Source organism: Engystomops pustulosus, chromosome 9 (assembly GCF_040894005.1).
Source record: "Engystomops pustulosus chromosome 9, aEngPut4.maternal, whole genome shotgun sequence".
NCBI lineage: Eukaryota > Metazoa > Chordata > Amphibia > Anura > Leptodactylidae > Engystomops > Engystomops pustulosus.
This window is the reverse complement of record NC_092419.1, coordinates 106,388,488-106,415,356: the sequence shown is the minus strand read 5'-3', so window position 1 is coordinate 106,415,356 and position 26,869 is coordinate 106,388,488. Positions and strand designations below refer to the sequence as shown.

The window sequence follows — 26,869 nt, the reverse complement described above, 5'->3', positions numbered from 1 at the left end:
GGACCCCGGCTATACGGAAGGGATCCCCGAGCTACGCGGCGGGACCCCCCAGGCACGCGGCGAGACAGCCCCCCCCCCCCCCAGCTAAACTACAGGGCTAAAGGAAACACGTGTATCACTCCAAGCCCCATCTATATGTATTAGTTGTAATGAGACCAGAACTATATAGGGAAGAGACCTCCTTACGAGCCCCCCCAAGACTCCTGTATCTCCAGCAGATGGTATGAGCCATTGTACAGAAGTCGGGGACCTGTCATGTAGAAGAACGACTTACTGACTAGACGAGGGTTTGGTGCCCTCTACTGGCTATTATACATTACTACAACAGATCAGTAATAGAAGTCAGGATGCTACAGCCTCAGCAGGATATGGGACCTGGGCAGAGGAGAGTAGTACTGCACATGTACATCCCATAGACGTGAGTGCACCATCACCACTGGGGACCCGGGGCCCTAATATCCAGTGCAATGTGACGTATACAAGACATGACAGAACAGAAGCCCCTGCAGATTAGTCATGTGCCCACAGACTAGCGATTTCACGTTACATGAAAGTAATTATACATATGGAGCGGATGCTGAATGTCCTGCGTTAACCACCAGCTTTAAAAGATTTTAAACAAAAAAAAAATATATATATATATAAGAATTTTTTTTCTATGAATGATAAACAGCTCTGAATCCGGAGTCATAAAATTCTGTTTTCCAGCTGCCACCACTAGGGGGAGCCTACTGCATACTGGCAATACATTAAACGCAATGAGGAAACAGTACGCGGCAGGCTCCCTCTAGTGTTCACAGCAGTCAAACCGAAATGTTGTCAAACAGCAGAACATTTGGAGAAATGACAGGTAGGAAAGGGGGGGGGGATATTTAAAGAACATTTGTGAAAATTCATAGAATTTAGGTCACTTACTCAGACTCTGGCGATTCCTGTGGCTTCCTGATCTACAACAAACCGCCTGAAACCTGAGAAGGAAAGAGAAAGCAGATTCATGCGAGGGAACGCGCTGCAAACAGAAACACAAGCGATCTGGGCTTTTAATAGTTAACGAAGATAAGATAATTAGGAATCTCTGACATCTCAGCGAGTGAAATCATCAGTCCGAGTGATGTAATCAGTGAATAGATACTGGGATGACTCCGGTTATTCATAGACTCCTCTCGTGCTGCACCTGAGCTCTGGATTTTCTGACCTCTAAACAATCTGACTTCCTGGGGCACATCTCTGTCTGGCCCCTCATGCTTTACACTGCAGCACTGCCTGCTCACATAGGATGCCGTGTACTAGGTAGAAATTCTTATTTTGCTTTCATGTAGAAACATATTGAATTGATAAAGGATAATGATGAGAGGGAGGAAATGATGAAGGCCCGGGAAATGTTTGGACACTTTCACGGATGATTCAGAGATCAAACATGGAGCCTTGAGCGAGAATTGGGGAAGGAAACAAAAGACACATCCAAAAACCCAGGTCACATGAGTTGTGCTCAATGGGTGGTAGATTAGGGGGGGGGGGTTGCACTGCAGTGAATGGGGTACAGGAGATTTAAGCATCAGATAACAGGGTGTTCTCAGATACTCACCTGTATGTTGTTAGTTAGACGCTGGGAGGGTCTATCAGCCTGAAGAGCTTTCTGCACAGAGTTGTCCCACAGCAGTCAATCCCAGCAGAGGGGAGGGGCTGTGGGACAGCATTGTATTAGCTTTAGGTGTTGGACTGTAGGTGTTAGATTTAGGTATGTGCCCCCGTGAGGCAGGGGTGGGGTAGCGGCTGGACTGTAGGTGTTAGATTTGGGTATGTGCCCCCGTGAGGCAGGGGGTGGGGTAGCGGCTGGACTGTAGATGTTAGATTTGGGTATGTGCCCCCGTGAGGCAGGGGGTGGGGTAGCGGCTGGACTGTAGATGTTAGATTTGGGTATGTGCCCCCGTGAGGCAGGGGGTGGGGTAGTGGCTGGACTGTAGTTGTTAGATTTAGGTATGTGCCCCTGTGAGGCAGGGGGTAGGGTAGCGGCTGGACTGTAGATGTTAGATTTGGGTATGTGCCCCCGTGAGGCAGGGGGTGGGGTAGCGGCTGGACTGTAGATGTTAGATTTGGGTATGTGCCCCCGTGAGGCAGGGGGTGGGGTAGCGGCTGGACTGTAGTTGTTAGATTTAGGTATGTGCCCCCGTGAGGCAGGGGGTGGTGTAGCGGCTGGACTGTAGTTGTTAGATTTAGGTATGTGCCCCCGTGAGGCAGTGGGTAGGGTAGCGGCTGGACTGTAGGTGTTAGATTTAGGTATGTGCCCCTGTGAGGCAGGGGGTGGGGTAGCAGCTGGACTGTAGGTGTTAGATTTAGGTATGTGCCCCAGTGAGGCAGTGGGTGGTGTAGCGGCTGGACTGTAGGTGTTAGATTTAGGTATGTGCCCCCGTGAGGCAGGGGGTGGGGTAGCGGCTGGACTGTAGGTGTTAGATTTAGGTATGTGCCCCCGTGAGGCAGGGGGTGGGGTAGCGGCTGGACTGTAGGTGTTAGATTTAGGTATGTGCCCCTGTGAGGCAGGGGTGGGGTAGCGGCTGGACTGTAGGTGTTAGATTCAGGTACATGCCCCCGTGAGGCAGTGGGTAGGGTAGCAGCTGGACTGTAGGTGTTAGATTTGGGTATGTGCCCCCGTGAGGCAGTGGGTGGGGTAGCGGCTGGACTGTAGGTGTTAGATTCAGGTACATGCCCCCCGTGAGGCAGGGGGTGGGGTAGCGGCTGGACTGTAGGTGTTAGATTCAGGTACATGCCCCAGTGAGGCAGGGGGTTGGGTAGCGGCTGGACTGTAGGTGTTAGATTTAGGTATGTGCCCCTGTGAGGCAGGGGTGGGGTAGCGGCTGGACTGTAGGTGTTAGATTCAGGTACATGCCCCCGTGAGGCAGTGGGTAGGGTAGCGGCTGGACTGTAGGTGTTAGATTTAGGTATGTGCCCCTGTGAGGCAGTGGGTGGGGTAGCGGCTGGACAGTAGGTGTCAGATTTAGATATGTGCCCCCGTGAGGCAGGGGGTGGGGTAGCGGCTGGACTGTAGGTGTTAGATTTAGATATGTGCCCCCGTGAGGCAGGGGGTGGGGTAGCGGCTGGACTGTAGGTGTTAGATTTAGGTACATGCCCCCGTGAGGCAGTGGGTAGGGTAGCGGCTGGACTGTAGTTGTTAGATTTAGATATGTGCCCCCGTGAGGCAGGGGGTGGGGTAGCGGCTGGACTGTAGGTGTTAGATTTAGGTACATGCCCCCGTGAGGCAGTGGGTAGGGTAGCGGCTGGACTGTAGTTGTTAGATTTAGGTATGTGCCCCTGTGAGGCAGTGGGTGGGGTAGCGGCTGGACTGTAGGTGTTAGATTCAGGTACATGCCCCCGTGAGGCAGGGGGTGGGGTAGCGGCTGGACTGTAGGTGTTAGATTTAGGTATGTGCCCCTGTGAGGCAGGGGGTGGGGTAGCGGCTGGACTGTAGGTGTTAGATTTAGGTATGTGCCCCTGTGAGGCAGGGGGTGGGGTAGCGGCTGGACTGTAGGTGTTAGATTTAGGTATGTGCCCCTGTGAGGCAGGGGGTGGGGTAGCGGCTGGACTGTAGGTGTTAGATTTAGGTATGTGCCCCCGTGAGGCAGTGGGTGGGGTAGCGGCTGGACTGTAGGTGTCAGATTTAGGTATGTGCCCCCGTGAGGCAGTGGGTGGGGTAGCGGCTGGACTGTAGGTGTTAGATTTAGGTATGTGCCCCTGTGAGGCAGTAGCGGCTGGATGCCTTAGGACGCTGAGCAGAAAAGGAAACCCCTAATTGTTATCCAGATTTGTCAGGCGTTGGGGAGCGAGGCGTCTACAGTTATGTTAATGCGCTGCCTCGTACACATGGAGCAGATGCCTCCGTAGCCTCGCTGTGTTAAGTAATCCGTTACCCAAGCCCTGCCTAATTATACAGGGGGACAGCCCTCTCCCTCTGACTGACGCTTTGTAAATATTGGCAGGATGGGCGAGCAGCTGGGTGATGCTCCCGTGACCCCCCTCTCCCACCACCCATCATCTGTCATGTGCCCGGACCACAGGCCCAAAGTGACACCAAGCAGCTTTGTAAGCCAAGCCAGGGGAGACCCCGTTATGAGACCCCCAGAGGGACGCCGCAAATCTGTCACTCCCATGTGAGGGGATACAGAGAGAGGAAGCCAGGGTATCTAAGCCCATGGTGTGAGATACAGTCACTGCACCTACATCTAAGTGTGATCATGTCTGCAGAGCTGCTGTATCTAAGCAGATTAGATAATACAGGAACATATCTAATCCTTCCATGCTGCAGTCATTCTGGAGAGACAACATAGCAAGTCCTTGAGATACTGCTGTATCTAATTCCAAAATGTATCACTGACCTCCGGCAAAGAAAATGTATCCAAAGATATGGGGCACTTTACACCGATACAATGTATCAAATCCGATCCAACATTATACAGTGTGCAAAGCCAGGGTATCTAAGCTTATTATTACAGAACAGATGTATCTAAGCCCAACTATAATGAGCGGTACAGTGTATTCAGTCATGTGCAATACCCTCTGCCTAGGACACAAACACACCCCACCGTGCTTGTCCTGAAGTGTAGCGCCCCCTGGTAACACGTACGTGCAGCACAAGTCATGGCAGGGAGATGTACAATTGTTATAGCCCCCTACTTAAGAAGACCCAACTTGAAGACGGCCCCTAGTTACAAACGGACCTCTGGATGTTGGTAAGTTACTGTACTTGAGCCTTGGGCAACAATAAACAGCTGTAACAGTTATCAGATGAGTCTGCAATGAAGCTTTATTGTCAATCCAACATTTTTAAAACCCAATAGCCCCTCCGCATCATGTGTGTGCCTCCCAGGACGGGGAAGCCTGTGCACACACATGACATCTCCGAATTCCCTGACTCACAGACCGCCTCCCCCTCCCCTCTCCATCCGAATAATCTGCCGCCAATTGTCAGAACAATAGTTTCCAATCTGTCCCTGGAACGGCCGGGGTAATGAGGGACCGCGGGGAGGGCGGGGGCAATGAGGGACCGCGGGGAGGGCGGGGGCAATGAGCGACCGCGGGGAGGGCCGGGGCAATGAGCGACCGCGGGGAGGGCCGGGGCAATGAGCGACCGCGGGGAGGGCCGGGGCAATGAGCGACCGCGGGGAGGGCCGGGGTAATGAGCGACCGCGGGGAGGGCCGGGGTAATGAGCGACCGCGGGGAGGGCCGGGGTAATGAGCGACCGCGGGGAGGGCCGGGGTAATGAGCGACCGCGGGGAGGGCCGGGGTAATGAGCGACCGCGGGGAGGGCCGGGGTAATGAGCGACCGCGGGGAGGGCCGGGGTAATGAGCGACCGCGGGGAGGGCCGGGGTAATGAGCGACCGCGGGGAGGGCCGGGGTAATGAGCGACCGCGGGGAGGGCCGGGGTAATGAGCGACCGCGGGGAGGGCCGGGGTAATGAGCGACCGCGGGGAGGGCCGGGGTAATGAGCGACCGCGGGGAGGGCCGGGGTAATGAGCGACCGCGGGGAGGGCCGGGGTAATGAGCGACCGCGGGGAGGGCCGGGGTAATGAGCGACCGCGGGGAGGGCCGGGGTAATGAGCGACCGCGGGGAGGGCCGGGGTAATGAGCGACCGCGGGGAGGGCCGGGGTAATGAGCGACCGCGGGGAGGGCCGGGGTAATGAGCGTCCGCGGGGAGGGCCGGGGTAATGAGCGACCGCGGGGAGGGCCGGGGTAATGAGCGACCGCGGGGAGGGCCGGGGTAATGAGCGACCGCGGGGAGGGCCGGGGTAATGAGCGACCGCGGGGAGGGCCGGGGCATACGTTTCTTACTCTGGCGCTGTCGTTTATTTACGAGCTTTGATGGGTATTTGGGATTGGCTGCAGAGGCAGTGGCGGAGACGAGCTGCACCCTATTGTCTGCAGGGAAGGGACCCAAATTATTCAGGATTAGAGAGTAAATTATTTCAGTATCTATCACGTGTCAGGCGTGACCTTGCTTTCCGGTAGCATCTTACCCTCAGAGCTGCACAGCAATATACCCGGGCAGGGAGTAATAGCAGGTCAACTATACACGACCTCATGGGGTCACCCGAAAACAAATCACAGCACGAAGAGTTATAGTAACTAGCAAAACAAGAAATGCACAAAGGACGATAGGTCAGAGGTCCATCAGGTGCGGTCACCAGGTTATACCCCATTAGACTAGAAGCCCTCTCAGGTAGGGGATGAAATGTACTTACCAGAAATCCCTCTCATGTGACATCTCAGGCAAAATATGACTCATCTCTCCTCATTTTCACATGAGAGGAGTCAACTTTAGTGGTTGCAAGGGGAATCGTACTTCACAAGCCCCCATCTTCTGCTCTCTAGCACCGAGAATCAAAGTTATTGTGTCATATTAAAGATAAGGATCTTATCTTTCAGATCGGAAGATATATCGATGTGCGTTTCACAAGTATGGCAAACTTGATCTTATCTTTCAGATCCCATCAGGCTTGTGGTTGTGGAAGCTATTGAATCGGAGATACAGGCAGATAAAGAGCCAGTTCCCGCCTATCCCATTCTGTAAATAACAGAAACCTAAGGTTGATGTGATCTCGTGGGTTTCCTCCAGGTCCTCCGGTTTCCTCCCACACTCCAAAAACACACAGGTAGGTATTCATTGTATTCATTGGGGACAGGGACTGATTTAGCAAGTTCTGTGCAGCGCTGCGTAATCTGTGTGCGCTATATAAAGAATTATGATTATTATTGAAGATGAGATCCTTATCTTTAAAATGACACCAGCAGCATGTTTCCATGTCTATAACAGAAGACGGGCTTATGTAGTGACATTACCCCTGCTACCACTAAACTTGACTTATCTCATGTGAAAATGCGATGAGAGGAGTCATATTTGCCTGACTTTGGGGGCGATATTTTAGGCCTAAATCATAAGTGCAGAGCGTGGCCCCATGTGAACAACGACTTCTCTGCTTAGTTGCGGTCATTTTTGAACGGAGGTCACCCGAGTCCTTGTAGAAGGGTGGAGAAAGTCTGGCTATAAACAAGGGTCCCCTATACACAGGGATGTAAATGCCAGGACCCCATCACTCATTTATCTCCCATCTGTAAAATTGGGAGGGGGTTCATTGTCAGAACAGTGAGAGTCTGACCACTGGGACCCATGGCGACCTATATGTACTATATGGACTGTATGGTCCTGCCCTGCATTGATTTCCATAGAACCTCTGGGGCAGATAACCCGGGGAGTCCTAGTTCTGTATGGGGCAGGTTAGGGGGCGCTTGGAGTTACCTAATCCTGTGGGAATGGGACTGGGATACAAGTTGCCACCTACAGAAACAGAGGGCATAACTTTGGGGAAATCTGTATTCTAGACTGTAAAGTTCCCCCGAGCTTTATAAATGCTTTACAGCAGCCTCCTGACACTGCGCTGACTGATGGCAGAGTGGGAACAATCTCCCCGGAGAGGCAGTAACAGAGCCGGCTCTGAGGATAGGAAGTCAGCGCTGGAAATTGCTGATTGGTCATGGATTGGGTGTCAGGCCCTCCACATTAGGAGTCACGGTCTCTTGGACATTGATTGGAAATATGCAGCGAGGCCGCGGGACCGCCAGGGCCCTGATTAAACTGCATCGGAATGTAACCTTTTAACCCTTTCACCACAGCCAGACCTCCAGGAGAGAGAAGCCATCCTTATAGATATTCCTTGCTCTTTAACCCTCTATGGCCTGGGTCAGGCCTGCGGGGGCATCGGGAGAGGTCAGAGAGTCTCACCAAAAGATATCTAATATCTATGGCCGACATAAGGCGACTCCCATACAATGGGGCACATTTACTTACCCGGTCCAGTCAATATTCACTAAGGTCCGTGCACCCGATATCCAGCAGGTGTGGCTGCTGAGCTGAGGTCCGCCGGAGTTCACCTTCTTCTCCCCGCTGCACGTAAGTGCTGATCTTGCGACACAAATTATTTTTTAAATTCCGCGGTTTTCCCGATTCCGTCGGGTTGTCCCCCGATTTTTGTCACATGAAATCCGGCGCCGATGCGCCAAAATCCGATTGCACGCTCCAAAATCCCGGGGCAATTTGCCGCAAATCGCAAATAGTCAAATAGGAAACCCGACGAAAGTGCACGATTCGGACCCTTAGTAAATGGGCCCCAATGGCTCTTCATGTGCCCAGAAAAATGGCCTATGGGCAATAGCAGCGTGGGGGCAACGGAATGTGAATACGTCAGTTGTTGTATCCCCCCGATATCAAGTCTATGAAGTGTGCGACTCTAAGGGTGGTGGCACACAAGGCGTTTTGAACCCGTTTTTGGGCCGTTTTTAAGCAGCCCGTGCGTTGTTTTTTTAAACGCATCCGGTTTTTTGTCCATTTTCCAATTTAATTTTTTAACGGACTGCTTAAAAACGTCCCAAAAGCGGATTCAAAAACGCCACGTGTGCCACCACCATAAGGGTGTTGCCACACGTGGAATTTTCGGTCCGTTTTTAAGCATGCGTTTTCAGTCCATTTGAAACCGCATCCTTTTTTGACGGTTTACCATGCGTTTGGCTCCATTATGATAATTGGGAAAAACAGACAAAACGGTCAAAAATGGGTGCGTTTTCAAATGGACTGAAAACGCCACGTGTGGCATCACCCTAACGTGTCTCTAAGTGGGAGCTCCCCTCTGAACCCCTTAGCTGTAGGCCATTATTAACCCTTTGCATTACGGTCACGAACACCAAATCAGATTATCCGGCGGATAAGCGACATCTGTGCTGCGTTTGCGGTGGCTTACGGTAATCTGGCAGATAACAGAGAGACAGAGCGACGCCGGCGTACATGTACACGGAGATGGTGCGCAGATACACAGTCATGTGCGTTATTGTTTTGTACCAGTCAAGAGGCGTGAGCAGGGACGAGGATCCGGAGTTTGGGCAAAACTGAAACCATCTGTACAAATTGTTAAAGCCAAACAGCTTCCTGCAGCTTGCGATTCCCCTTTCCCTCCCTCCGTAAAATCTCCATTAGTTTTAACCCCCATTTCCACTACTGGAAACCAAGGCCGAGCTTCACCAAACCAGATGTTCACGAGTCCCATTGTCAGGGACTGCCGGGAATCCACACATTCTCACTCCGCTGGGTATGGAGGAAACCTCCACAAGACTGAAGGGCAACGTTCATGGGGGTTACAGAACAAGTTTGATACTTTAAAACACAGTTATTTAACATATTTGTCTCCATGAAACGTAACTTTATCTATTGCAGTATTTGGGTGGTCGGGGAGGTGTAACAATCGATACGTTAATAGTTTTGCATGTGACGGCTGAGGCTGCGTCGTGTGTTTTTGAACACAATACAAGAGCTGAGATACATGTTGAAGACAAGAATCTTGACGTGCGCATTAACAGTGTGTTAACAAAATCCATGCGCTAATGCAACGTTGACATGTGTTAACATTACCTTTTGTAAAACGCTTATGTTAACAGCAACATAATTAGGCAAATCCCCTCTCTTCAGCTGTTGTATTGCGTTTCACAACGCATCCGTTAATGCAAAATGTGAACACGGCCTGAAGAAGAGAAGAGGAAAAGGACAGAGTGGGGGAGGGGGATGGGGGCCACACGACTGGAGAGGAAGACACAGGCCAGGATACCAGGGTACATCCACCTTACCATATAGTACATCCCCTCCTTTAACTAACCTGATCCCACCTGCACCCCTATACCTCCTCACCTCCTTGCAATAGGCTCCGCCACAGCATTGCCCCTCATTTCCCACAGGCTCCGCCCCAGCTTTGCCCCTCATTTCCCATAGGCTCCGCCCCAGCTATGCCCTCATTCCCCATAGGCTCCGCCCAAGCTTTGCCCCTCCATTCCCCATAGGCTCCGCCCAAGCTTAGCCCCTCCATTCCCCATAGGCTCCGCCACAGCTTAGCCCCTCCATTCCCCATAGGCTCCGCCACAGCTTTGCCCTCCATTTCCATAGGCTCCGCTCCAGCTTTGCCCCCATTTCCATAGGCTCCTCCCCAGCTTTGCCCCCATTTCCATAGGCTCCTCTCCAGCTTTGCCCTCCATTTCCATAGTCTCCTCCCCAGCTTTGCCCCCATTTCCATAGGCTCCTCCCCAGCTTTGCCCCCATTTCCATAGGCTCCTCCCCAGCTTTGCCCCCATTTCCATAGGCTCCTCCCCAGCTTTGCCCTCCATTTCCATAGTCTCCTCCCCAGCTTTGCCCCCATTTCCATAGTCTCCTCCCCAGCTTTGCCCCCATTTCCATAGGCTCCTCCCCAGCTTTGCCCCCATTTCCATAGGCTCCTCCCCAGCTTTGTCCCCATTTAACCCCCATGCAGTAGAACATATGAGAGGGAGCTGATCTGCAGTGCCCTGGTCTGACCACTACACAGGGAATGGCAGTCTGCCTCAATCCTTCCTTTAATCCGTTTTTCCCTTACTCACTAATACTCACATCACGGCTGATGGATTAAGGGTTAATAACAGGAAAATGCTGTAATTGCTCTTTACTGTAAAACACGCAGTTTGGTCTGAGGCAGACGCTCGGTTATTTCCTGCAGAAAGGACCATTACTTACTGCAGGACAGCGGGTGCCTGGAGGTCACATCCCCGAATCTCAATCAGCCCCACAGGGGGGACCCCACAGCGGAGGAGCAGGGAGCCGCCGCAAGAACTCACTGACCTCCTCCCCGGCCGATCAACTCCACGTCATCTGCTCCTACACAGAGGGGACACAAAGCCCCCAGACCCATAGGATCCACTACTGCACCAGCACCACAGCCAAATGTTATCACTGCACATTATCATCTCCATACATGTGTCATCCCCACCGTGTACCAGCCATACACCAAACCAGGACCAGTATCCTGTATTATACCCCAGAGCTGCACTCACTATTCTGCTGCTGGTGCAGTCACTGTGTACATACATGACATTACTTATCCTGTACTGATCCTGAGTTACATCCTGTATTATACCCCAGAGCTGCACTCACTATTCTGCTGCTGGTGCAGTCACTGTGTACATACATGACATTACTTATCCTGTACTGATCCTGAGTTACATCCTGTATTATACTCCAGAGCTGCACTCACTATTCTGCTGCTGGTGCAGTCACTGTGTACATACATGACATTACTTATCCTGTACTGATCCTGAGTTACATCCTGTATTATACCCCAGAGCTGCACTCACTATTCTGCTGCTGGTGCAGTCACTGTGTACATACATGACATTACTTATCCTGTACTGATCCTGTGTTACATCCTGTATTATACCCCAGAGCTGCACTCACTATTCTGCTGCTGGTGCAGTCACTGTGTACATACATGACATTACTTATCCTGTACTGATCCTGAGTTACATCCTGTATTATACCCCAGAGCTGCACTCACCATTCTGCTGCTGGTGCAGTCACTGTGTACATACATGACATTACTTATCCTGTACTGATCCTGAGTTACATCCTGTATTATACCCCAGAGCTGCACTCACTATTCTGCTGCTGGTGCAGTCACTGTGTACATACATGACATTACTTATCCTGTACTGATCCTGAGTTACATCCTGTATTATACCCCAGAGCTGCACTCACTATTCTGCTGCTGGTGCAGTCACTGTGTACATACATGACATTACTTATCCTGTACTGATCCTGAGTTACATCCTGTATTATACTCCAGAGCTGCACTCACTATTCTGCTGCTGGTGCAGTCACTGTGTACATACATGACATTACTTATCCTGTACTGATCCTGAGTTACATCCTGTATTATACCCCAGAGCTGCACTCACTATTCTGCTGCTGGTGCAGTCACTGTGTACATACATGACATTACTTATCCTGTACTGATCCTGTGTTACATCCTGTATTATACCCCAGAGCTGCACTCACTATTCTGCTGCTGGTGCAGTCACTGTGTACATACATGACATTACTTATCCTGTACTGATCCTGAGTTACATCCTGTATTATACCCCAGAGCTGCACTCACCATTCTGCTGCTGGTGCAGTCACTGTGTACATACATGACATTACTTATCCTGTACTGATCCTGAGTTACATCCTGTATTATACCCCAGAGCTGCACTCACTATTCTGCTGCTGGTGCAGTCACTGTGTACATACATGACATTACTTATCCTGTACTGATCCTGAGTTACATCCTGTATTATACCCCAGAGCTGCACTCACTATTCTGCTGCTGGTGCAGTCACTGTGTACATATATGACATTACTTATCCTGTACTGATCCTGAGTTACATCCTGTATTATACCCCAGAGCTGCACTCACTATTCTGCTGCTGGTGCAGTCACTGTGTACATACATGACATTACTTATCCTGTACTGATCCTGAGTTACATCCTGTATTATACCCCAGAGCTGCACTCACTATTCTGCTGCTGGTGCAGTCACTGTGTACATACATGACATTACTTATCCTGTACTGATCCTGAGTTACATCCTGTATTATACTCCAGAGCTGCACTCACTATTCTGCTGCTGGTGCAGTCACTGTGTACATACATGACATTACTTATCCTGTACTGATCCTGAGTTACATCCTGTATTATACTCCAGAGCTGCACTCACTATTCTGCTGCTGGTGCAGTCACTGTGTACATACATGACATTACTTATCCTGTACTGATCCTGAGTTACATCTTGTATTATACCCCAGAGCTGCACTCACTATTCTGCTGCTGGTGCAGTCACTGTGTACATACATGACATTACTTATCCTGTACTGATCCTGTGTTACATCCTGTATTATACCCCAGAGCTGCACTCACTATTCTGCTGCTGGTGCAGTCACTGTGTACATACATGACATTACTTATCCTGTACTGATCCTGAGTTACATCCTGTATTATACCCCAGAGCTGCACTCACCATTCTGCTGCTGGTGCAGTCACTGTGTACATACATGACATTACTTATCCTGTACTGATCCTGAGTTACATCCTGTATTATACCCCAGAGCTGCACTCACTATTCTGCTGCTGGTGCAGTCACTGTGTACATACATGACATTACTTATCCTGTACTGATCCTGAGTTACATCCTGTATTATACTCCAGAGCTGCACTCACTATTCTGCTGCTGGTGCAGTCACTGTGTACATACATGACATTACTTATCCTGTACTGATCCTGAGTTACATCCTGTATTATACCCCAGAGCTGCACTCACCATTCTGCTGCTGGTGCAGTCACTGTGTACATACATGACATTACTTATCCTGTACTGATCCTGAGTTACATCCTGTATTATACCCCAGAGCTGCACTCACTATTCTGCTGCTGGTGCAGTCACTGTGTACATACATGACATTACTTATCCTGTACTGATCCTGAGTTACATCCTGTAGATCTTTTATTTTATATAAAAATAAAAAACATAACAATACAAACCAAACATAAAATATAATATATACAAAATATATACAATGTCTTACCTGCTGGTCCAGCCACATTCACTCCTAGCAAAAACAATAATTTAAAATACACCAAAAATAAATAAACACCAAATATCACAACCCCCACCCAACCGATTGTCACATCCTCAACCAAACCAATAAACAATAAGACAAGCCACACCCACAAATAAACATAAATGACTATAAATATACATAAACCCACCCCACACCCTCTAATAACAAACCACCCCACACAGATCACATCCCACACCCATTTTTTTTTTTTTTAATAAATATAAATATATAATAACAAACACATAATACACATAACACTACACTAAACTAGATCCCTCGCCCGCACCCTCCCCTTCCCCCCAGACACTGGTCTAACGTCCAAAGTTTGCGTTAAGTAGTCCAGACCAGTGCCCAGGGTCATAGAGTCCAAGGTCAGTTCATAAATCCCAAAATCCCACCACCATCACCCCCCTCCCAACCTAACACTATGTCCCAAACCCCACTATATACAATATATACACTGATTACAACATAACATAAAGAAAACAGAATACAAATAAAACCTGAACAACATAAATACAAACCACATAAAGCCCAGGTTCGGCGCCTGCAAGCCCTACATCACTACATGCCCAGAACACAAAACAAAAATCTACTGTGCAGCTTCAGCCCAACACCAGGAGCGGAGATGACAGACTAAGGGACACTAAAGGAGAACCCCCTCCAAAGGAGAGAGGCCCTCCCCGTGCCCAGCCTCTCATACTCCAGAGAGCGCACCTTCACCAGGTCACCCAGAATGTTCCTAACCACCTCATCCACCGGGAGGATTTTACGCTGCGTCGAAACTAAGCACCGTGCGTTCCACGTGTGGTACCTGACCGCTAGACTGACTAGGAATAACGTGCATCGGTCCCGGCCACCCAGGCCTCTGAATGCTCCATAGGCCCACTCCGCATAGGAGAGACCGGCCAACCCGGGCCAATGGATGGAAGCGCCCACCCGGCTGTACACCTCTGTGTTAAAGGGGCACTGAAGCAGGAAGTGGTCCATGCTCTCCAGCAGGCCACCGCACTCCTCCCGGGGACAACCCCTTTCCTCAGAGCTCCTACACTTCAGATTGTCCCTCACACACAGCTTTCCATGGAAGCAGCGCCAAGTCACGTCCCAAAACTTCAAGGGGATCCTGATGGAATTCAATAAACTCAAACCCACCCCAAGATCCCGACTTGGGCAATCCCTGAGGGCCAGAGGCTTCTGGAAATGGGTCAACAGAACCCTTTTGTCAAGGATTTTCCTCGACATGGTCCTGATCTCCCACATTCCCAGACCCCACCGGCGAATCACCTTCAGAACCGGGGTAGCGTAAGCCGGAAGATGCCCATGCGGTGTACGGAGATCCTTCACTTGTCCTCCTGTCTCCCATTCCTGGAAGAAAGGCCGAAACCATCCCCTGCAGGAGTATACCCACGGAGGAGCCCTCTCTTTCCAGAGGTTTGCAACATTGATCTTAAGAAAGGTATTCACTAGGAACACCACAGGGTTGACCATACACAACCCTCCTTGTCTCCTCGTGCGGTAGGTAACCTCCCTCTTGATTAGGTTCAGCCTATTCCCCCATAACAGCTGGAAGAACAGACTGTAGACCCGAGTCCAGAGGGGTTCTGGCAACATGCACACACTGCCCAGATAAATCAGCAACGGGAGCAGGTAAGTTTTAATCAGGTTCACCCTTTCCCTGAGGGTCAAAGACCAACCCTTCCACTGGTCCACCTTCTGAGCGGCGATCTTAAGCCTGCCGTCCCAGTTTTGCATGGGGTAATCCCCCTGGCCGAATTCGATGCCGAGAACTTTGGCAGAGTCTTGGGGCCCTGGAAGAGTGTCCGGGAGATCAAAGCCTGGATCCCCCTCTCCCAGCCAGAGACTCTCACACTTATCCCGGTTGATCTTGGACCCAGAAGCCTCTGAGTAGCGGTCAACCTCTGACATCACCCATTGCGCCTCCCCTCCCGAGGACACGAAAAGGGTGACATCATCAGCATACGCTACCACTCTAAGAGTGGCTTCCGGTGCTGCCCGATCCATCCCGACTCCCACCAACGGCCCACGATCAACCCTCCTAAGGAATGGGTCAATCGCGAACACGTATAAAAGTGGGCTCAGAGGACAACCCTGGCGAACACCAGACCCAACCTCAAAAGAGCGGCCAATCCAACCGTTCACAAGTGGGAAACTCTCTGCCCCTGCGTACAAAACCTTTAGCCAATTGACAAACTCCCCCGGCAGGCCATACCTCAGAAGGACAGACCAGAGGTACTCGTGGTCAACCCGATCAAATGCTTTTGCCTGATCCAAGGACAGCAAGTACCCCTTCCAGTTACCAGCCCTGCCCTGCTCCACTGCCTCCCGAACACAAAGCACAGCACTAAATGTACTGCGGCCTGGAACAGAGCAGTGCTGGGTCCCCGAAAGGAGCCGGGGTGCAAACTGCACCAGCCGATTAAACAGCACCTTTGCCAAAACCTTTCTGTCCGTATTGAGAAGCGCTATGGGACGCCAGTTCTCAACACGAGATCGGTCCTTACCCTTTGACAAAATGATCAGGGCAGACCTCCTCATTGACTTCGGCAGAGCGCCCGAGGAAAGACACTCATTATATACCTCGGTCAAGAGGGGAACCAAGGCGTCCTTAAAGGTCTTATAAAACTCAGATGTTAAGCCATCTGGACCTGGCGATTTCTTGAGGGCGAGCCCTTCAATCGCCAGGCTGACTTCCTCTTCCCTGATCATCTCTGTCAAAATATCAAGAGAGGGGTCTACTCCTGGCTCAGGGACAGTTTCAGCCAGGAAAGCCGACATCACATCCCGATCTAGATCCTTCCTGCCCAAGAGGTGCGAGTAGAAGGATCTGACGACCTCCAGAATCCCTGATCTGGACCTTTTCAGGGATCCCGTACTGTCAACCAGTCCCGTGACAACTTTACCATTCACTGACATCTTGCAGTTTCTGTAAGGGTCGGGCGAGCGGTATTTCCCGTAATCCCTCTCAAAAACCAAAGATGCGTGTCTATCGTACTGACACCTCTTCAGCAAGGATTTCACTCTGGAGATGTCATCACGACTACCTCCAGTCGAGACGAGATGCTCGAGTTTCCTCCTCAGGCCCTGATACAGGCGGTACCTGTCCAGGCTCCTGAGGCTCGAGAGCTGGCGGAAGAATCTCGCCACCCTTTTCTTGAGCATCTCCCACCACTCTGACTTACTGCTACAAAGGCCCAGCAATGGTACCTGGCTCTGAAGAAAGTCCTCAAAGGATTGTCTGATCTCCGCTTCTTCCAGGAGAGACGAATTGAGCTTCCAGTAGCCTCTTCCCATCCGGGGGGTCTCTGTAACATTCAGAGAAAACAAAATTAAACAGTGGTCGGAGAACTCCACCTCAACAACGGACACTGCTGAAGAAATGGCTTCCTCCTTTAAATAAAACCTGTCTATTCTAGACCTACAGCTACCCCTATAATAGGTGAACCCCGCGTGGCCTGGGGTGTGCCGGATGTGGACATCCACCAGGCGAGCCTCACTAGCTATGCTATTAAGAGCGACGCTATCATAAGTCAGCTTGTCTCTGGAACCTCCCCTATCCTGGGACCTCGTGACAGCATTGAAGTCCCCTCCAAAGACCACCTGCCGACTTGTAAAAAGGTAGGGCTTGATCCTCATAAAGAGACACTTCCTGTCCCACTTGGACTGGGGACCATAGATGTTAATTAGGCGAAGTTCTTGTCCCTTCATGAGGACATCCAGGATCAGGCACCTCCCCATTTCTAACTCAATAACTCGTCGGCATTCTACCGGTGCGGTAAAAAGGACCGCCACTCCGCTATACGGCTCGGCCGCAAGAGACCAATGGGAAGGCCCGTGTCTCCATTCCCTCTTAGCTTTAAACACGGCCGCCAAATCTGGCAGCCTGGTCTCCTGCAAAAATAAAATGTCGGCTTCAACGCGGCCGAGAAAATCAAAGGCCGCAAATCTAGCCGCATCAGACTTAATGCTGGCGACATTAATGGACGCCAGCGTCAACGGAGTGGGTGCCGCCATCATAAGTGATTGAGTTAGACGGCTTTCTTTTTACCCATCTTACCACCACCCTCGGGAAATGAACACCCCCTTTTTAGACATATTGTGGTGTCCATCTCCCTCACCTCTGATGCTTCAGGGGCAGAACCAGGACCTGCCCCCTCATCCTCGTCTCCAGATTCTGGGCCAGTCTCCCCTCCTGAGGACCCTGACTCCCCAGGGGGAGACTCGGCACCTCCTGCAGGCCCCTCCGCCACCTCTGGCCCTTCACCCTCAGCCCCTCCATCGGCAGGAGAGGCTCCATCCAGGGCCAGGAATCGATTTGAAAGTTCGAGCAGCGGGGGGTCGGTTGCACCTTCCTTGGGTACCTTAGTCAGGGAGGGAGGAGATCTTACACCTCCCTTCTTTTTACCCTTTTTCTTCTTTTTGGCGCCACGCTTACGCTTTTCCTCTAGCCACGCCCTATTATCCTCGTCCATACTCTCATAATGGGAGGAATCTGAGGACGTGGCACCTTCCTCTCTCTCAATCCTCCTGACCTCCTCATCCAGTACATCATCCCCTGGGGCCTCAGCGACAGGTGTGGTCTCCAGGAGAGCGCCAGAGGTTGTCCCAGCAGCCCGAGACTCCCCCCGCTCTCTCTCCTGTTGACGCTTCTCTAGACGCCTTAGCTGGGCAGGCGTCTTTTTCCTGTCTTTCTTCCCTGGCCCCTCCATTCCTCCGCCTCTGCTAGTCCCCTCCCCAGCAGATTCAGCCTCATGGCTTTCATCCGCTGAGGCTGAGCCCGCATTAGCGAAGGAAAGAGGACAACGACTGTATGGGTGACCGAGATCACCACACAGGTTACACCTAATCTGCCCTGTACAGGATGCAGCGAGATGGCCGACACCCCCACACAACGCACACTTCTGCACGGTGCAGTTTGCGCTGAAATGTGTGGGGTCACCGCACCTGTGACACAGCTTAGGCTGCCCCCGGTAGAAGATCAGGATCCGATCCCTCCCCAGGAAGGCTGATGAAGGGATGTGGGCGACTGAGTTACCTGAACGCCTCAACTTCACCATGAAGGTCCAGGCCCCTGACCAGATACCAAACTCGTCACGATTTTTTTCTGGTAATCCTAGCACCTCTCCATAACGATTTATCCAGGTCATGATGTCAAAGCAAGATAGTGATTCGTTACGGGTAAGAACGGTCACTTTCTTGAGTTCGCTCTGGCGGGACACTGCTTGCACAGCAAAGTCCCGCCACTCGGGCTCGTTGTATCTCAGCTCATAGTTGGACCAGAAGAGCTCAAGCCCCTCCGGCCGAACAAAGCTGACATCAAACTCAGATGTGCCATAGGGATGGATCAAGGCAAAGATGTCAGCCGCCTTGAAGTCCATCTTCAGCAGCAGCTCAACTACCCGTGCCCGTGGGGGACACACATCACTGCCACGCCACCGAAGACGGACCACATTCCTACGGTTAGCACCCGGCCCGGTTGTCGGGAGCGACCATGGTGTCTCCCTGCCTCTTTGCTCTCGGAAGGCAGACAGGCCGTGCCTCTCTATCCAAAATGACAAATCAACCTCCTGCCCCGCTACATTGATCGTCCTTTCACCTTTCTGTAAGGCCCGCAGGAGGTGCCGTTGCAAAAAGCCGTCCCCAGAGCCCAGAGACGAGGATGATGGACCCCTACTTCCCCCAGCAGCGACACTGGCATAGCTCTTAATAGGGGCCGCCACTGGGGGAGCAACCGGACCAACCCCTGTACCCACCACATTAACACCACCCACCTCCATGTTACTTTCAGCCGCTCCATCAGTCCCTCCATCACTCACCCCGATAACTGGTAACGGTTCTGCACCACTCACACCATTCACACCAGCCACCACAACATTACTGACACCATTCTCACTAGCCACCACAACATTACTGACAACATTCACACTGGCTGGACCAGCAACAACATCAGGGGACATGACCACCTCCGCATCTTCGGGCACAAGGGACGGGGGTCCCCCCGCAGAGCATCGCCCAGAGGGGACCACAACTCTTGTCACACTTGTGCCCTCCGCATCATCGGTAGCAGATGTTATTTTACTTCTCCTGGGACTTGGTAACATTCGCCGCTGTTCTTTAGCCGGTGTGAGGCGCCGCTGATCTCCAATTTCCGTAGAATTCACATTATCCCCAACACCAACACAGAATAACACTTTTTGTCTGGGAGGTCCGGAGCCCTCAGCCTCAGCAACCCCTCCACACTGCCGCCGCCCCTCAACTAAGTGATCAGCGGCAACAGCATGAAGAGGCGCCGAGGCACCGGAAGCTGCCACCAGTGCCGGGCTATCCCCCCCTCCCAGCGGGGGACGCACCACAGCACTGGATTTTGATCGTATCGCCACATCCGAGCCGCCCTGACTGTCCGGCCTTGCGGCCGATGCCTCCCCTGCTCCCCCACTGTTACCACAAACAGAGACGGAGCCCATCGCCACATCAGATGTCACACCTGTAATCTCCCTGCACCTTTGCACCGGGTCCACAGCAGAACTCGGGGGGGTTTGGGTAGCAGGGCTTGCACAGTGAGCTGACCCTGCGCTTTGCCCGGGGGGGTGTACAGGGAGGGGGGTAAAGATGAAACGTACCTCTTCTTGCTGCTTTGGCCTGGTCTTCTTACTCTTCCTCCGGCTGCTCCCCCCAGCGGCTTCCTCTGGGAGTTCATCAGCAAAAGAAAAGTTCTCCATGCGCACTGGGGACTCGAGCAGCCGGATTTCCGCCATGAGCGCCCCTCCCTGGCTGCCGGTGTCACTGTCCTCCCCCGAGCGAGGTGTTACTGCTGGCTGTCCTGCAGGGGGCCCACTGCACGAGGCCTGCTGATCTTCCTGCAGGCCGCCAGGTGGGAACTGCTGCTCGTTATCATCATCATCATCCTCCTCCTCCACCTGGCTCACAGGCTGCAACCCCATCAGCCTTTGCTCTCTGTTATCAGCCATTTGAGCAAATCTATCATCATTAATAAGTTTTTCCTTAAACGGCCCACTGTTCTCACAAATAAAGGTCTTTCTTTTTGTCAATTTATCAATCTCAGCTTTCAGGCGATTAATCTCTCCATTTATTTCCATTTTGCGTTTCTTTGGCGCTGTGTTCGCCCTGGCGCGGGCACAACGCAGCTCCTCCCGGAGCCTTCGGATGGTCTTGGTCGCCTCTTCGTACTCACAGAGGTGGCTCTGGACCCGGGAGGCATAGGTGGACAAAGACTCCCGGGGCCCCTGCACCGCCCAGCCTCCCCCCGCATGGTCAGCCTTACCTCTGTGAGCACTCCGCTTCATGGCTCCAGCCCCGGAAGGACCGCTCTCACCCGCACCATCATGGACGTCCAGCTTCTGGGTCTTTTTCTTAACACTAGACTCAGGGGGAGCAGGAGCCGTATTACTACGACTTCTGGTGGTACGTCTCACCCCTGAGTCCTCCATAGCGCTGGCCGGTAGCTGGCTACCCCTGCCCCCCGCCGGCCTAGACCGGGAAGCAGGAGCCTGGGGCTTGCCGCTCTGGCTCATGCCTGGAAACCCACCCCCTCCCTGGGAAGGGAGAGAGCAGGCCCCAGGTGGAGGTGGATTATTCCTGGAGCTCAGAGCAGCAGCAGCACACAGCCTCTCACAGCAACAGACAGCTAACGAGGTAACGAGGCACACCAGAGATGCACTCACTATCTGCTGCTGGTGCAGTCACTGTGTACATACATGACATTACTTATCCTGTACTGATCCTGAGTTACATCCTGTATTATACCCCAGAGCTGCACTCACTATTCTGCTGCTGGTGCAGTCACTGTGTACATACATGACATTACTTATCCTGTACTGATCCTGAGTTACATCCTGTATTATACTCCAGAGCTGCACTCACTATTCTGCTGCTGGTGCAGTCACTGTGTACATACATGACATTACTTATCCTGTACTGATCCTGAGTTACATCCTGTATTATACTCCAGAGCTGCACTCACTATTCTGCTGCTGGTGCAGTCACTGTGTACATACATGACATTACTTATCCTGTACTGATCCTGAGTTACATCCTGTATTATACCCCAGAGCTGCACTCACTATTCTGCTGCTGGTGCAGTCACTGTGTACATACATGACATTACTTATCCTGTACTGATCCTGTGTTACATCCTGTATTATACCCCAGAGCTGCACTCACTATTCTGCTGCTGGTGCAGTCACTGTGTACATACATGACATTACTTATCCTGTACTGATCCTGAGTTACATCCTGTATTATACCCCAGAGCTGCACTCACCATTCTGCTGCTGGTGCAGTCACTGTGTACATACATGACATTACTTATCCTGTACTGATCCTGAGTTACATCCTGTATTATACCCCAGAGCTGCACTCACTATTCTGCTGCTGGTGCAGTCACTGTGTACATACATGACATTACTTATCCTGTACTGATCCTGAGTTACATCCTGTATTATACCCCAGAGCTGCACTCACTATTCTGCTGCTGGTGCAGTCACTGTGTACATATATGACATTACTTATCCTGTACTGATCCTGAGTTACATCCTGTATTATACCCCAGAGCTGCACTCACTATTCTGCTGCTGGTGCAGTCACTGTGTACATACATGACATTACTTATCCTGTACTGATCCTGAGTTACATCCTGTATTATACCCCAGAGCTGCACTCACTATTCTGCTGCTGGTGCAGTCACTGTGTACATACATGACATTACTTATCCTGTACTGATCCTGAGTTACATCCTGTATTATACTCCAGAGCTGCACTCACTATTCTGCTGCTGGTGCAGTCACTGTGTACATACATGACATTACTTATCCTGTACTGATCCTGAGTTACATCTTGTATTATACCCCAGAGCTGCACTCACTATTCTGCTGCTGGTGCAGTCACTGTGTACATACATGACATTACTTATCCTGTACTGATCCTGAGTTACATCCTGTCTTGTACTCCAGAGCTGCACTCACTATTCTGCTGCTGGTGCAGTCACTGTGTACATACATGACATTACTTATCCTGTACTGATCCTGAGTTACATCCCGTATTATACCCCAGGGCTGCACTCACTATTCTGCTGCTGGTGCAGTCACTGTGTACATACATGACATTACTTATCCTGAGTTACATCCTGTATTATTCTCCAGAGCTGCACTCACTATTCTGCTGCTGGTGCAGTCACTGTGTACATACATGACATTACTTATCCTGTACTGATCCTGAGTTACATCCTGTATTATACCCCAGAGCTGCACTCACTATTCTGCTGCTGGTGCAGTCACTGTGTACATACATGACATTACTTTATCCTGTACTGATCCTGAGTTACATCCTGTATTATACCCCAGAGCTGCACTCACTATTCTGCTGCTGGTGCAGTCACTGTGTACATACATGACATTACTTATCCTGTACTGATCCTGAGTTACATCCTGTATTATACTCCAGAGCTGCACTCACTATTCTGCTGCTGGTGCAGTCACTGTGTACATACATGACATTACTTATCCTGTACTGATCCTGATTTACATCCTGTATTATACACCAGAGCTGCACTCACTATTCTGCTGCTGGTGCAGTTACTGTGTACATACATACATGACATTACTTATCCTGTACTGATCCTGAGTTACATCCTGTATTATACCCCAGAGCTGCACTCACTATTCTGCTGCTGGTGCAGTCACTGTGTACATACATGACATTACTTATCCTGTACTGATCCTGAGTTACATCCTGTATTATACCCCAGAGCTGCACTCACTATTCTGCTGCTGGTGCAGTCACTGTGTACATACATGACATTACTTATCCTGTACTGATCCTGAGTTACATCCTGTATTATACCCCAGAGCTGCACTCACTATTCTGCTGCTGGTGCAGTCACTGTGTACATACATGACATTACTTATCCTGTACTGATCCTGAGTTACATCCTGTATTATACTCCAGAGCTACACTCACTATTCTGCTGCTGGTGCAGTCACTGTGTACATACATGACATTACTTATCCGGTACTGACCCTGAGTTACATCCTGTATTATACCCCAGAGCTGCACTCACTATTCTGCTGCTGGTGCAGTTACTGTGTACATACATGACATTACTTATCCTGTACTGATCCTGAGTTACATCCCGTATTATACCCCAGGGCTGCACTCACTATTCTGCTGCTGGTGCAGTCACTGTGTACATACATGACATTACTTATCCTGAGTTACATCCTGTATTATTCTCCAGAGCTGTACTCACTATTCTGCTGCTGGTGCAGTCACTGTGTACATACATGACATTACTTATCCTGTACTGATCCTGAGTTACATCCTGTCTTATACCCCAGAGCTGCACTCACTATTCTGCTGCTGGTGCAGTCACTGTGTACATACATGACATTACTTATCCTGTACTGATCCTGAGTTACATCCCGTATTATACCCCAGGGCTGCACTCACTATTCTGCTGCTGGTGCAGTCACTGTGTACATACATGACATTACTTATCCTGAGTTACATCCTGTATTATTCTCCAGAGCTGCACTCACTATTCTGCTGCTGGTGCAGTCACTGTGTACATACATGACATTACTTATCCTGTACTGATCCTGAGTTACATCCTGTCTTATACCCCAGAGCTGCACTCACTATTCTGCTGCTGGTGCAGTCACTGTGTACATACATGACATTACTTATCCTGTACTGATCCTGAGTTACATCCTGTATTATACCCCACAGCTGCACTCACTATTCTGCTGCTGGTGCAGTCACTGTGTACATACATGACATTACTTATCCTGTACAGATCCTGAGTTACATCCTGTATTATACCCCAGGGCTGCACTCACTATTCTGCTGCTGGTGCAGTCACTGTGTACATACATGACATTACTTATCCTGTACTGATCCTGAGTTACATCCTCTATTATACCCCAGAGCTGCTCTCACTATTCTGCTGCTGGTGCAGTCACTGTGTACATACATGACATTACTTATCCTGTACTGATCCTGAGTTACATCCTGTATTATACTCCAGAGCTGCACTCACTATTCTGCTGCTGGTGCAGTCACTGTGTACATACATGACATTACTTATCCAGTACTGATCCTGAGTTACATCCTGTCTTATACCCCAGAGCTGCACTCACTATTCTGCTGCTGGTGCAGTCACTGTGTACATACATGACATTACTTATCCTGTACTGATCCTGAGTTACATCCTGTATTATACCCCAGAGCTGCACTCACTATTCTGCTGCTGGTGCAGTCACTGTGTACATACATGACATTAATTATCCTGTACTGATCCTGAGTTACATCCTGTATTATACCCCACAGCTGCACTCACTATTCTGCTGCTGGTGCAGTCACTGTGTACATACATGACATTACTTATCCTGTACAGATCCTGAGTTACATCCTGTATTATACCCCAGGGCTGCACTCACTATTCTGCTGCTGGTGCAGTCACTGTGTACATACATGACATTACTTATCCAGTACTGATCCTGAGTTACATCCTGTATTATACCCCAGAGCTGCACTCACTATTCTGCTGCTGCTGCAGTCACTGTGTACATACATGACATTACTTATCCTGTACTGATCCTTAGTTACATCCTGTATTATACTCCAGAGCTACACTCACTATTCTGCTGCTGGTGCAGTCACTGTGTACATACATGACATTACTTATCCGGTACTGACCCTGAGTTACATCCTGTATTATACCCCAGAGCTGCACTCACTATTCTGCTGCTGGTGCAGTTACTGTGTACATACATGACATTACTTATCCTGTACTGATCCTGAGTTACATCCTGTATTATACTCCAGAGCTGCACTCACTATTCTGCTGCTGGTGCAGTCACTGTGTACATACATGACATTACTTATCCTGTACTGATCCTGAGTTACATCCTGTATTATACCCCAGGGCTGCACTCACTATTCTGCTGCTGGTGCAGTCACTGTGTACATACATGACATTACTGATCCTGAGTTACATCCTGTATTATTCTCCAGAGCTGCACTCACTATTCTGCTGCTGGTGCAGTCACTGTGTACATACATGACATTACTTATCCTGTACTGATCCTGAGTTACATCCTGTATTATACCCCAGAGCTGCACTCACTATTCTGCTGCTGGTGCAGTCGCTGTGTACATACATGACATTACTTATCCTGTACTGATCCTGAGTTACATCCTGTATTATACCCCAGAGCTGCACTCACTATTCTGCTGCTGGTGCAGTCACTGTGTACATACATGACATTACTTATCCTGTACTGATCCTGAGTTACATCCTGTATTATACCCTAGAGCTGCACTCACTATTCTGCTGCTGGTGTAGTCACTGTGTACATACATGACATTACTTATCCTGTAATAATAATAATAATAATAATTCTTTATTTATATAGCGCACACAGATTACGCAGCGCTGCACAAGCATGTCAAATTGGTCCCTGTCCCCATGGGGCTCACAATCTAAACAACCTAACAGTATGTTTTGAAGTGTGGGAGGAAACCGGAGTACCCGGAGGAAACCCACGCAAACACGGAGAGAACATACAAACTCTTTGCAGATGTTGACCTGGGTGGGATTCGAACCCAGGACACCAGTGCTGCAAGGCAGATGTGCTACTCACTCAGCCACCGTGCCGCCCGTACTGATCCTGAGTTACATCCTGTATTATACCCCAGAGCTGCACTCACTATTCTGTACACAAACATATTGAGAAGATCCTTCCTTCCTGAAGTATAAAATGACTCTTACAAGATTCCTGTGGTCTGCGTGGGCCGTATATATATATTCATCTCGTACAGGAAATCAGATACATTTGTAAATTACCTTCACTTGACAGGAACAGAAAACCACAAATTCAACTTTATTTACAAATTTTTTTTTCCTCGATTCCTCCCAGTTTATGTTATTTCAAATGTCTCTATTTCTGGATAAATAAGGAGCCACTAAACAGGAAGAGGTAACAACCTGCGGTCAGCGCCTCTTATCCCGCACCTGTATATCGCTCGCAGAGGCTGGAGCTTCACACCAAACATCTGAGGGTGCGTTCACACGTGGCAGTAGCGCATCACAACACCTGAGATTTGCCCGATTACAGAGCTGTTAACTGTGTTAACACATGTGTTAACACAATGTTAACACACCCGTTAACACATTTGTTAAGATTGCATTAATGCATACATTTAGTAAACGCAATGTTACCAGGCAGATCTCCTCTTCTCAGTGGTTCTGATGCGTTACTGCCACGTGTGAATGCAGACGTTATGGACCCCACAACTATTCATCTGTTGGAAGCTGCTCTGCAGTAACCTGGTCTGACCACTA

The 26,869-nt window shown here is 50.3% G+C and overlaps 1 protein-coding gene across 1 annotated transcript in view; it reads right to left on the bottom strand.

Annotated features, from left to right (window-relative positions):
* The window catches only part of EXD3 (exonuclease 3'-5' domain containing 3), a 201,047-nt gene that overhangs the window by 146,409 nt on the left and 27,769 nt on the right, over positions 1-26,869 (bottom strand). The window contains exon 3 of the mRNA XM_072125372.1: positions 916-968. The gene's annotated coding sequence lies outside the window, so the exon portion shown is untranslated. The remainder of the gene's footprint in view (positions 1-915; positions 969-26,869) is intronic.